This window comes from Chionomys nivalis, chromosome 6 (genome assembly GCF_950005125.1).
Source record: "Chionomys nivalis chromosome 6, mChiNiv1.1, whole genome shotgun sequence".
Taxonomy (NCBI): domain Eukaryota; kingdom Metazoa; phylum Chordata; class Mammalia; order Rodentia; family Cricetidae; genus Chionomys; species Chionomys nivalis.
This window is the reverse complement of record NC_080091.1, coordinates 6,271,883-6,282,057: the sequence shown is the minus strand read 5'-3', so window position 1 is coordinate 6,282,057 and position 10,175 is coordinate 6,271,883.

The following is a 10,175-nucleotide window of genomic DNA, read 5'->3' as shown; positions in this document are numbered from 1 at the left end:
GCCTCTCTTTCACGTAGCTCATGCTGGCCTCAAACTCACAATCCCCTCCCCTCAGCACAAATTTTTATTGCATTTGTTGGGTGTGGTGGGGCACACCTTTAACCCCAGCACTCAGAGGTAGAGGCAGGCGGACCTCTGTGAGCTCCAGGCTAGCAAGGATTCTACTGGGAGATTCGACCACAAAAGAAAAGAAGAGAATTAATCATTTCATTTCGAGACAGGGTCTCATCCATCACATGTTGACAGAAGTTTCTGTCCCACTTGGTCCTGCAGCTGTTCAGTCATAGAAACACACAGAGGTCTACATTAATCATAAACTGGTTGACCTTTTAGCTCAGGCTTCTTATTAACTCTTACATCCTACATTAACGCATTAGTCACGTCTGTGTTACCCACGTGGCTTGGCTATCAGTGAGGCATTCTCATCTTGCTTCCTCTGTGTCTGGGTGATAACTGCAGACTGAACCTTTCCTCTTGCCAGAATTCTCCTGTTCTGGTCACCCCACCTGTACTTCATGCCTGGCTACTGGCCAATCAGCATTTTATTAAACCAGTACAACCGACAAACCTTTACAGGGTACAAGACCCTTGTCCCACAGCAAGTGCAGGCTCCCTTTAGGGTCTTGATCGTCCTGATTCTACCTCCAGAGCACTGGAAAGACAGGAGCGCCCCCTCTGATCCTGCCATCTCCAGGCTGAAGCCCATCCTGAAGGAACCCTGTCTCTGATGCCTGGCAGAGGGCACAGGGCAGCAGCCTGGCTGTGGCAATACTTATATCTTCACATTTAAACCACACTACTTATGGAGGAGAAAACACTATCTCTGTGAATCTCTGGATAAAGTGGAGAGTAACAAAAGCTACAGAGAAGCCCTGAGCAGCGGTGCTGCGGCCTTGGATTACTGGAGAAAGCGTCGATGATCCTAACACCCATGCATTCATGCATGCACCTGCACACACACACACACTTGCACATGCACAAACACACATGTACACATTCATGCACATACATACACAAACATAGGCATGCATGCTTGCAAGCACACATACACATGGATACACCAACACAGTCACACATGTTCACGCACACACACACCTGCACACGCACAAACACACATGTACACATGCACACACATACATACACAAACATAGGCACGCATGCTTGTAAGCACGCATACACATGCATACACCAACACAGTCACACATGCACGCACACACGCGCACACACGGACACACCCACATGCTGTGCTCACCTGTCGCGTCCCTACAGCCTCCACACCGTCCTGCCAACAGTGGCCCTGCTCACAGAGGACTTGCTGCCATTGAGCACTAAGTACAGAGGTGCCATTGAGCACTCTGTCTTCGTGGTAATTACCGCGAGGCCACCCTGACTGCAAAACACACGGCCCAGAAAGGGGCAGATCAAACTGTGAACCTTGGGAAACCTGGGCCGGGGAGACCAGGCTACCAGGCTCCACAAAGACAGGTGACATGGCACACATCTGTCATCCTATCACTCAGGAAGCTGAGGCAGGGGGATTGCTGTAAATTCAAGGCTAGCCTGGGCTACATAGCAAGATCAAGGCTAACATGAGACACCCCTTTCAAACAACACTACCCAGCCATGGTGACACATGTCTATAACCCCTGTACTTGGATGAAGGGATCACCAACAAGGAATCCAAAGTCATCCTTGGGTACAGAGCGAGTTCCAGGCTAGTTCCGAGCATGGGCCACCAAGTGAGGCATTGTCACTAAGAATGAGGGGAATAAATAAATAAAACTTAATTTTTTTGTTTGTTTTGTTTTTCAAGACAGGGTTTCTCTGTGTAGCCCTGGCTGTGCTGGAACTCACTCTTTAGACCAGGCTGGCCTTGAACTCTCAGATCTGCCTGCCTCTGCCTCCCGAGTGCCGGGATTAAAGGCTGCGCTACCATTGCCTGGCAAAATATAAGATTACAAACGAGTACAGCTGGTAGGGTGGCTTGGTGGGTGAGGGACTTGACGTCAAGACTGGCGCGTTCCATCCTGGAGCCCACAGTGGGGGCCACTGCTGTGCATTTTCCTTTGACCACATGGCCTCAGTGACACACTAACACACACACACGGATAAACATACGGCCTCAGTGGCACGCTCACACACACAAACACACACACACACACACGGATAAACACACGGCCTCAGTGGCACTCTCCCACACAAATACACATGGATAAACACATGGCCTCGGTGGCACACTCCCACACTAACACACATGGATAAACAAACATAGAATCAAAACAAAATAAAAATGTAAAAGCCAGCCGTGGCGGCACACATACTCAATCCCGGCACTCGGGAGACGGAGGCAAGAGGATTGGGAGTTCTAGGACGGCCTCAGCCACAAAGCAAGTTTAGAGGTAGCTTTGGTTACATGAGAGAGACCCTCATCTCAAAATGCAAAATGATTTTTAAAAAGCAAAAAAGCAAAAAAAAAAAAAAAAAAAGGACAAGGTGCAGACTCACAGGCACCAGAGACTGCACTCTGAAGAGATGGAGCAGCAGAAGGTGATATGAGGCCCAGGACCGTGCAGCCAACAGTCACCCCACTGTGGGCACGCCTGGCTTGTTTCCACCCATGTGGTGCCAGGAGTGGGTATCGATGGCTACGGAAGGCCCAGAGCAGCGCGCGGGCACGGCTCGCACCAGAGCTGCTCCAGGCCTCACATTTTCTGTGAGGCTCCAACAGACAAAACAGCGTGTGACTGCTCTGGCCAAATCCAGCCAGGGCCTCTCGGAGGGCATGGAAATGGCCTCCCAGAAGCCGCGAGACTTGGCACAGAGGGAGCAAAAATCCAGCTAGCCTCACCTCTGCTTGAACCAGAGATGATAGGAGAAGCCAGAAGCTCCCGGCAAACCCTGCCCATGTGGGCCCTTGAATGGCATTTTTAGGGGTTTCGGGGGCTGTGTCCTCTGAAGATGTCTGCACTGGCTGTGCCCCAGTCCCCAGAGTCTGTGACTATATCACCTCATGTGGGGAAAAACATCTCTGCCCATAGTTCTGGGTTGGTAACTTAGCTGGGAACCACCCTGGGTTATTAGGGATCTACTTTCACCATGAGGTCCTTAGAGCAAGGCAGGAGGGTGACCAGCATTGGAGGAAGGGATTTTAAGTCAAGAGGTGTGAGTCCCCTACCTGCTTTGATGGATGGGATCTGGGGACTTCTTGAGGCTCTGAGAAGGAGTGTCCCTGCCCCATGGGAAGTGGAGTGGGAGAGCCTGGTTCCTGGCAGAGTGCTTTTGGTTGTTGATTGGTTTTTGTTTTGTTTTGTATTTTGTTTTTGACAGACTCTAGGTCAGAGGCCTGGAATTTGTGATTCCTGAAGTCCACCCCCAGGGGAGAGTCAAGTACCTGCACACGTGCACCGTGGCACGCTTACAGGCACGTGTGTACAAGTAAAATAAATAAATATATTGGCAGAGCCGAGGGCAGCAAACAGATCACCACTTCCACCCCTCTGGATGCATGGGGACAGGTCGCCTCTGCTAAGCTAGTGTTTTAGCTTCAGAGAAGGTTACGAGATAATCGGTGCTGCAAGAATCTCAGGCTACAAAGATGTGCTCTAGAATGGGTTTTTACTCTCACTGCTTTTCGAAGATTACGTGTGGGGCGGGAAATAAAAGATGGAGTGGGCAGTGAGATGTGACAGGAGCCGGGCGGTGGAGGCGCACGCCTTTAATCCCAGCACTCGGGAGGCAGAGGCAGGCGGATCTCTGGGAGTCCGAGACCAGCCTGGTCTACAAGAGCTAGTTCCAGGACAGCTAGGACTGTTACACAGAGTAAACCAGAGAACCCCTGTCTCGGGGAAAAAAGTAGTGAAGAGGGAAGCCCTGGTCAGCAGCTCAGGGAGATGTGGAACACCCCAGACACACAGGCCCACACATCAGCAGTTGGAGAAATCTCCCACAGGCCAAGAATGGCCACGAAAAGCTTCCAGACGATTCCTCTAAGATTCCCACAATAGCTAACTGGACCATAGTCACAAGGGGTCAGATTGATGTCTGAGCCTGCAGTGAACACTTTCTGGGAAGCAGAAGGGGCTCAGAGACTGAGACAGGGGGATCGTGAGTTTGAGGCCTGCTAGGACTGCGTAAGACCCTGGGGCTCAGTGCATTCAGTGCTCATCTTGCACACAGGAAGCCAGGGCTCCATTCCCAGCACCCCACAAGGCATGGGGTACATGCCTTCCCTCTACTGGAGGCAGAGGATAAAGGAATCATTCTCAGCTACAAGGAGGCCAACTGATCTCACATACGAGACCCTGTCTCAAGAAGAACTAAACAAGAGAGTAGGCTGACATTCCAGCCAGACGCAGGAAACAATGAGTGTTCACCGCTAGCTACCCAGGGTCTCGGAGCCGGGCCAGTCTGACTCTCCAAGCCAAGCCGGGACATCATCCGGCCAGCCCTTTCTTCACCTACCTGAACCGGTGAGTAGGGGTCAGGAATGAATCTGGGGTTCCCAGAATGTGCAAAGTGGGAGGGCTGTGGACAGGGCTGTGTTTCCAGACTCCTGGGCACGCCAGGGGAGTCTCAGTTTCCAGCCAGCTTGTCCTCAATGCCACCCTGATACTTGGCAGTGTCAGTTCTGCAAAGACAGTAGAGCAAGCAACAAACAAGGAGCCGGAGGCTAGGCCTGGGCTGGATGGAAGGCACTGCTCAGTTATTAAGACAGCAGATCCAGCTGCAGTCTGTGGGCGTGGCAGCAGGGAGGTTTCCTAAAGTGTGCTCCCAGCCCCTCACTGGGGATTCTAGGCGGGGCTCCGCCCTGACCACGCCCCCAGCCCTCTCACTGGAGGATTCTAGGTGGAGCTCTTCCTTGACCACGCCCCCAGCCCCTCACTGGGGATTCTAGGCGGGGCTCCATTCTAACCACACCCCCAGCCCCTCACTGGGGATTCTAGGTGGGACTCCACCATGACCACACCCCCAGCCCCTCACTGGGGATTCTAGGCGGGGCTCTTTAGTGGAATATTGTGTTTTAATAAATAAAGCTTGCCTGAAGATCAGAGTGCAAAGCAGTCACACTAGTCAGCTGTAGAGGCTGGGCAGTGGTGCACACCTTTAATCCCAGCACTAGAGAGGAACATGAGACAGGAGGAGACAGGTCTCAGAGACAGACTCAGTCTGGGCATTCGTGGGGGAAGGGCCACACATTTCGGCCTGAGGTAGGGGTAAGAGCCCACTGGCCACTTTGCTTTTCTGATCTTCAGCTTGAACCCTGATATCTGTTTCTTGATTTTTATTATTTGTGCTGCATTTATATTATACTGTGCTCCATCCTGACCACACTGGAATTTTAAGTGGGGGCTCTGAGCACACTTCTAGCCCTGTTTTAACTTTTTACCTTGAGGCAGACTCTCACTCTGGTCCATGGGGGCCTTGAACCCCCCATTCTGCTTGCCTTGGCTCCTTGAGGAGTCGGGCTGACAGGTCAGGCAGCAGCGCTCTTATCCTGCCCTGCTCTTTCCCAGCTCCACCCCCGTCCTGGCCCCAATCACGAAGTAAATCACTCAGCAAGCATAAAAGAAATGCAATAAGCTTGTTCTTTTTCTATCTCTCTTTTTGTCTCCAGCGTTTTTGTTAGCCTCGCAAGGGAAGAGATGTTTGGGAAAAAGACCATTGATGCGACCTCTGGAGCTCTTTCAGGACTGTAATGTGCTGGGAAGAAAGAGAAGCCACTGATGGTGTGGGAGGCACAGGAAGCTGAGAGACAGGGCGGTGTCAAAGCTGGAGACTCAGCTGCCCAGGGCTCTGAGGGAAGGTGTTCACACAGACCTAAACGCAGCAGGGGCTCACTGTCAGGACATTAGTGAGATAGACTGTCACTTCACATCAGTTCTTTCTGTCTCTGTCCCTATCTCTCTCTGTACCTCTCTGTCTCTACTGACTATTTCTGTCTGTCTCTGTGTCTGTCTGTCCCAGGTCTCTCTGTATCTCTGTGTATCTCTCTCTCTCTCTCTCTCTCTCTCTCTCTCTCTCTCTCTCTCTCTCTCTCTCTCTCTCTTCCCTCCACTCTCCACACTGAGTTCAGGAAGCTCACACATTCACAACAGCCCACTTGGTCCCAGAATCACAGCGAGGGGCCATCAGAGTCCTCCTGCTCTAGCTTCTGAGAGCCACAGGTGGGACAGGCATGGATGGAACCTGGCAGCTCTGAGCCCTGCTCCCACACTTCTCCATGGGTCACACCACACCTGTGACGTGTGTCCTGTGGGTGACCAGGAATGAACGGCCCTCACAGCCTCTGCAGTTATGACACTCAGCCACCAAAGCCCCACACGGTTGTGCCCTGCGATCGACGGCCACTAATGCAGTCAGTCCCCGTGGACACATGAGAAGCACCACACACAGTCACCACACAGATCTCACCTGACCACGGAAGCGGTCACACAGCCACACACAGGAACACTCACGGAGCCGCACGGAGCCTCCACTGCACACCCTCAGTCAGTCTGGGCCACATGAGATGGCATGGGCATGGCAGGTGCCAGTCTGGGGTGGCGTGTGGCACTTGGAGACCATCAAGGAGGTGGCCAGCACTTGCCCCCTCAGCCATCTTCCTTGGAGTCTGCTTGGGCTGGGTTAGCCCTGAAGCACAGATCTACCTAGGCGGGGTCTCGGAGCCTCAGTGTAACACGGGTGATGGGGGAAGGGAATGAGAGACCCCAAACCATCAGGGACTCTGGAGCATAGCCTTTGTCAGGCCCCCACAAGTGATTTCTGACCAGATCCACTGTGAACCACTGATCCCCAAACAGCCATCACCCCCCTGTCACACAACAAACAAAACATTAAAGACCCTACTTGGGGAGCATAGGACCCCTTCAATGTCACACCTATGACTGCAGCGTCCTTGCACACACACACACACACCCCACCACCGCCGCTGCCACCTCCCTCTCTCGACATAGGACCTCACTCTGTTGCCCTGGCTGTCCCAGAACTCACTCTTGTAGACCAGGCTGGCCTTGAACTCACAGAGATCCGCCTGCCTCTGCCTCCTGAGTGCTGGGATTTAGGACAGCGCCACCACCGCCCTGCACTCTCCCTGCCCACCAGGAGGACTTTGAACACCCAGCACTTCTCAGTTCTATCATGGAGAAAGAGCCTGGGAAGCTGGAGTGGGAGAGGAAGGGTGGGGTCCCCGGTCCTCTACCCAGCCATAGCAATGCACCCTAATTGAGACACCTTTGCTTAGCCCCGGCTCTTCCCACTCTGCCCAGGGGCAGTTCCCAAGCTTGACTGCCTGCACACCAAGGGAGTCTTCAGGGCACCCCCAGACTTTCCGCCCTTTACAATGCATCCCCCCGGACCAGACGGTGCACCCTCACCCCCCAGAGCTTTTCAAACTGCATATTCCATCTTCCCAAGGGAAATCTGAGCCCTAAGGGGACCCCAGCTCACCGAGTTCCAGCCTTCCAGCCTAGGAGAGCTGAAGCTGAAGGAGACACCCAGACACCTGGGAGCCAGGGCTGAGCTGGGCCGGCAGGGAGGGTGGGGCTTACCACAGGTGGGAGTCACCCGAGTAGAGCACCACCCTCCCAAATGGCCACACACCCCAAGCCCCCTCTCCTGAGGTCAGCGACTGGAGATAGGCCCTGCCCACACCTGCAAGAAGGGTACCTGGGATCAAGAGGGGGTCCGACCACAAGGGAGGGTCCCTGATCAACTGTGGGGAGGGGGGCTGCACATGAGGGCGGCTCTGTAGGCAGCTGAGGCTCCTGGGCAGGGTAAGATAGAGGAAGTAGGCCTGAGCCTCTAGGTACTGAGTGTATACTTGTGATTCCTGGTTTGTGTGAGTTTCTCCCTCCCTCCCTCCCTCCCTCCCTCCCTCCCTCCCTCCCTCCCTCCCTCCCTCCCTCCCTCCCTCCCTCCCTCCTTTTCCTTTCTTCTTCTCTTCTGATAGGATCTCACACAGCCCCAGTGGTCTTCAAACTCACTTTATAGCCAAGAATGACCTTGGACTCCTGATCCTGCTGCCTTGTGACAGGCTTAGGACAGACACTGACTGAAGCTAGAACCTACGGTTTCCTGCAGGCAGTCAGCTCTCTGCCAAAGCAGCACTCTAAATTGGTTTTTCCTTTGCTTGCTTGCTTGAGATAGGGTCTCATTATGTAGCCCTGGCTGTCCTGGAACTCACCTGTAGACCAGGCTGGCCTTGAACTCACAGAGATCTGCCATGCCCAGGTTTTTCTGTGGTTCTGTGTCAGTACCCATGGTGGCCATGGCCAGAGACATTGCATTACCCGGAAAGCTGGGCACTGAACTCAGGCCCTCTGCAAGAGCAGTAGGTGCTCTTAACCCTCACTCGTGTCTCTGACCTGTTTGCGCTGGGATTCGCTCCCAGGCTGGAAGTACAGCAAGGCAGCCATGTGGTCTTTGTGCTTACACAGCACGAGTGCCTTGACTACTGGGCATCTCCCCTGCCTGGGACCATTTCCCAAGTGACTGGTGACAGCATGTCCGTGCCTTCTCTTGTGGTTTATCTGGGAGGAGTGGCTGCAAACCAGGGCTGGAGCAGGGGCATCTTCGAAGCCTCCCCTGACCTCCCAACCCCCTGCTCAACTTGTGCCCCCTGGCTCTGGCCTCACCCTACAGAAAGGTCCAGCAGATGGACGAGGTGCAGTGTGCACTGGGCAGGGCTCCCGATGACCCACGCCATGGCACAGCGGGGCTGCTCTTTCCAGGCAGGGCAGGTGTGACCCAAGCTGGGCTCCAAACCTCACCATCCCGAGGGGCCTCCCGTCTGCAGGGAGGTGTCCGCTCACTTCTCAGGGATTGTGTGCACTACCCTGTGGCTACACTCCTCATTCTAGAACCCACTGCCTTGACTTCTTACAGCTCACTAGACCCTGTCAGGGAGAAACAAGTACCCTGACTCCCGCTGACCTTAAGGCTGCTGACACCCATCTTTCTAACTGGGCACCTGGCATTCAGACTCTCCTCCTGGGTCACTTACACTTCAGGGACCTCACTCCAATGGTCACCTCCTCCAGACAGCCTGCCCTAACACTCCAGTCCCTCAGTTCAGAGCCAGTGACATCTCCAATGTGGATCAGCCCGGGGCCCTCGTCTGCTTCACTAGGCTGTTTGGGACAGAAATGGGTCTAGGACTCACCCACGATACATCTGCAATCCTAGCACAGTGTGTGTGCTGCAGATGCTCCATGGGATGGTGCACGGAAAGACTGACGGACGCTTGCATGCACACATTAGCAGGTGGATGACGGACGGTGGGCAGGTGGGAGGAGATGGGTCAGTAGGTGGTGGCAGGTGGGTGAATGTAGGTATGGATGGTAGCTATGCATCTGGCTGGTGAGGAAGAATGGAGGTCAACATGTGTGGTCTGACTGTCTCAGTGAGGACATTCCTTCTCGGTCACTATTTTATTCTTTGTACCTAACACTCACAGCCCTGCAGTCGGCTCCTTTTTCTGCCTCCTCCTCCCTCCCCAGGCTGTAGGTGGGCCCTCACGTCCTCGGTCATCTACCCACAGGCTTGCAGCCCACCTCAATGCCCCAACTTGTCTCTGAGCAGCAACAGCACTTCCAGGCACCTGCTAGATGCTGTTGTTAACCCTGCTGCGAACTCAGATCACTGCCTCTGGCTTCAGCTTGCACCTCAGGGGCTGCTTTCTGCAGGTGCATTGCCTGCAGGAGGGGGCCTGCGAGCTGAGCGAAAGGGCACACACTCCATCCTCAACATGGAGGAAAGTTAGCTTAAATCCAAATGCTGCAAAGACGCTTGCCACCATGCCTGAGTCTGACCTCCAAGTGGAGGGGCCCAAAGAACCTAAACCTACTTTGTTTGGTTTCTGAAGCAGTCTATGTCACCCGGATGAATGGGAGGAGCTGGAGCTCCTGCCCTTCCCGAGGGCGGGTGTGGCAGGTGTGTGCCTCTAGCACTGGCAATGGGTCCAGCGCTGGCAATGGGAGAGAACTCTACATGGTGCGGCACAACCTAGCTCCCACCGCCATGAGCCTCATGTCCCAAGCCCCAAAACTTCAACTTGGGCTGCTTTTTTTTTTTAAAGATTTTAATTATGAGGGCTAGGGAGATGGCTCAGTGGTTAAGAGCACTGGTTGCTCTTCCAGAGGTCCTGAGTTCAATTCCCAGCAACCACATGGTGGCTC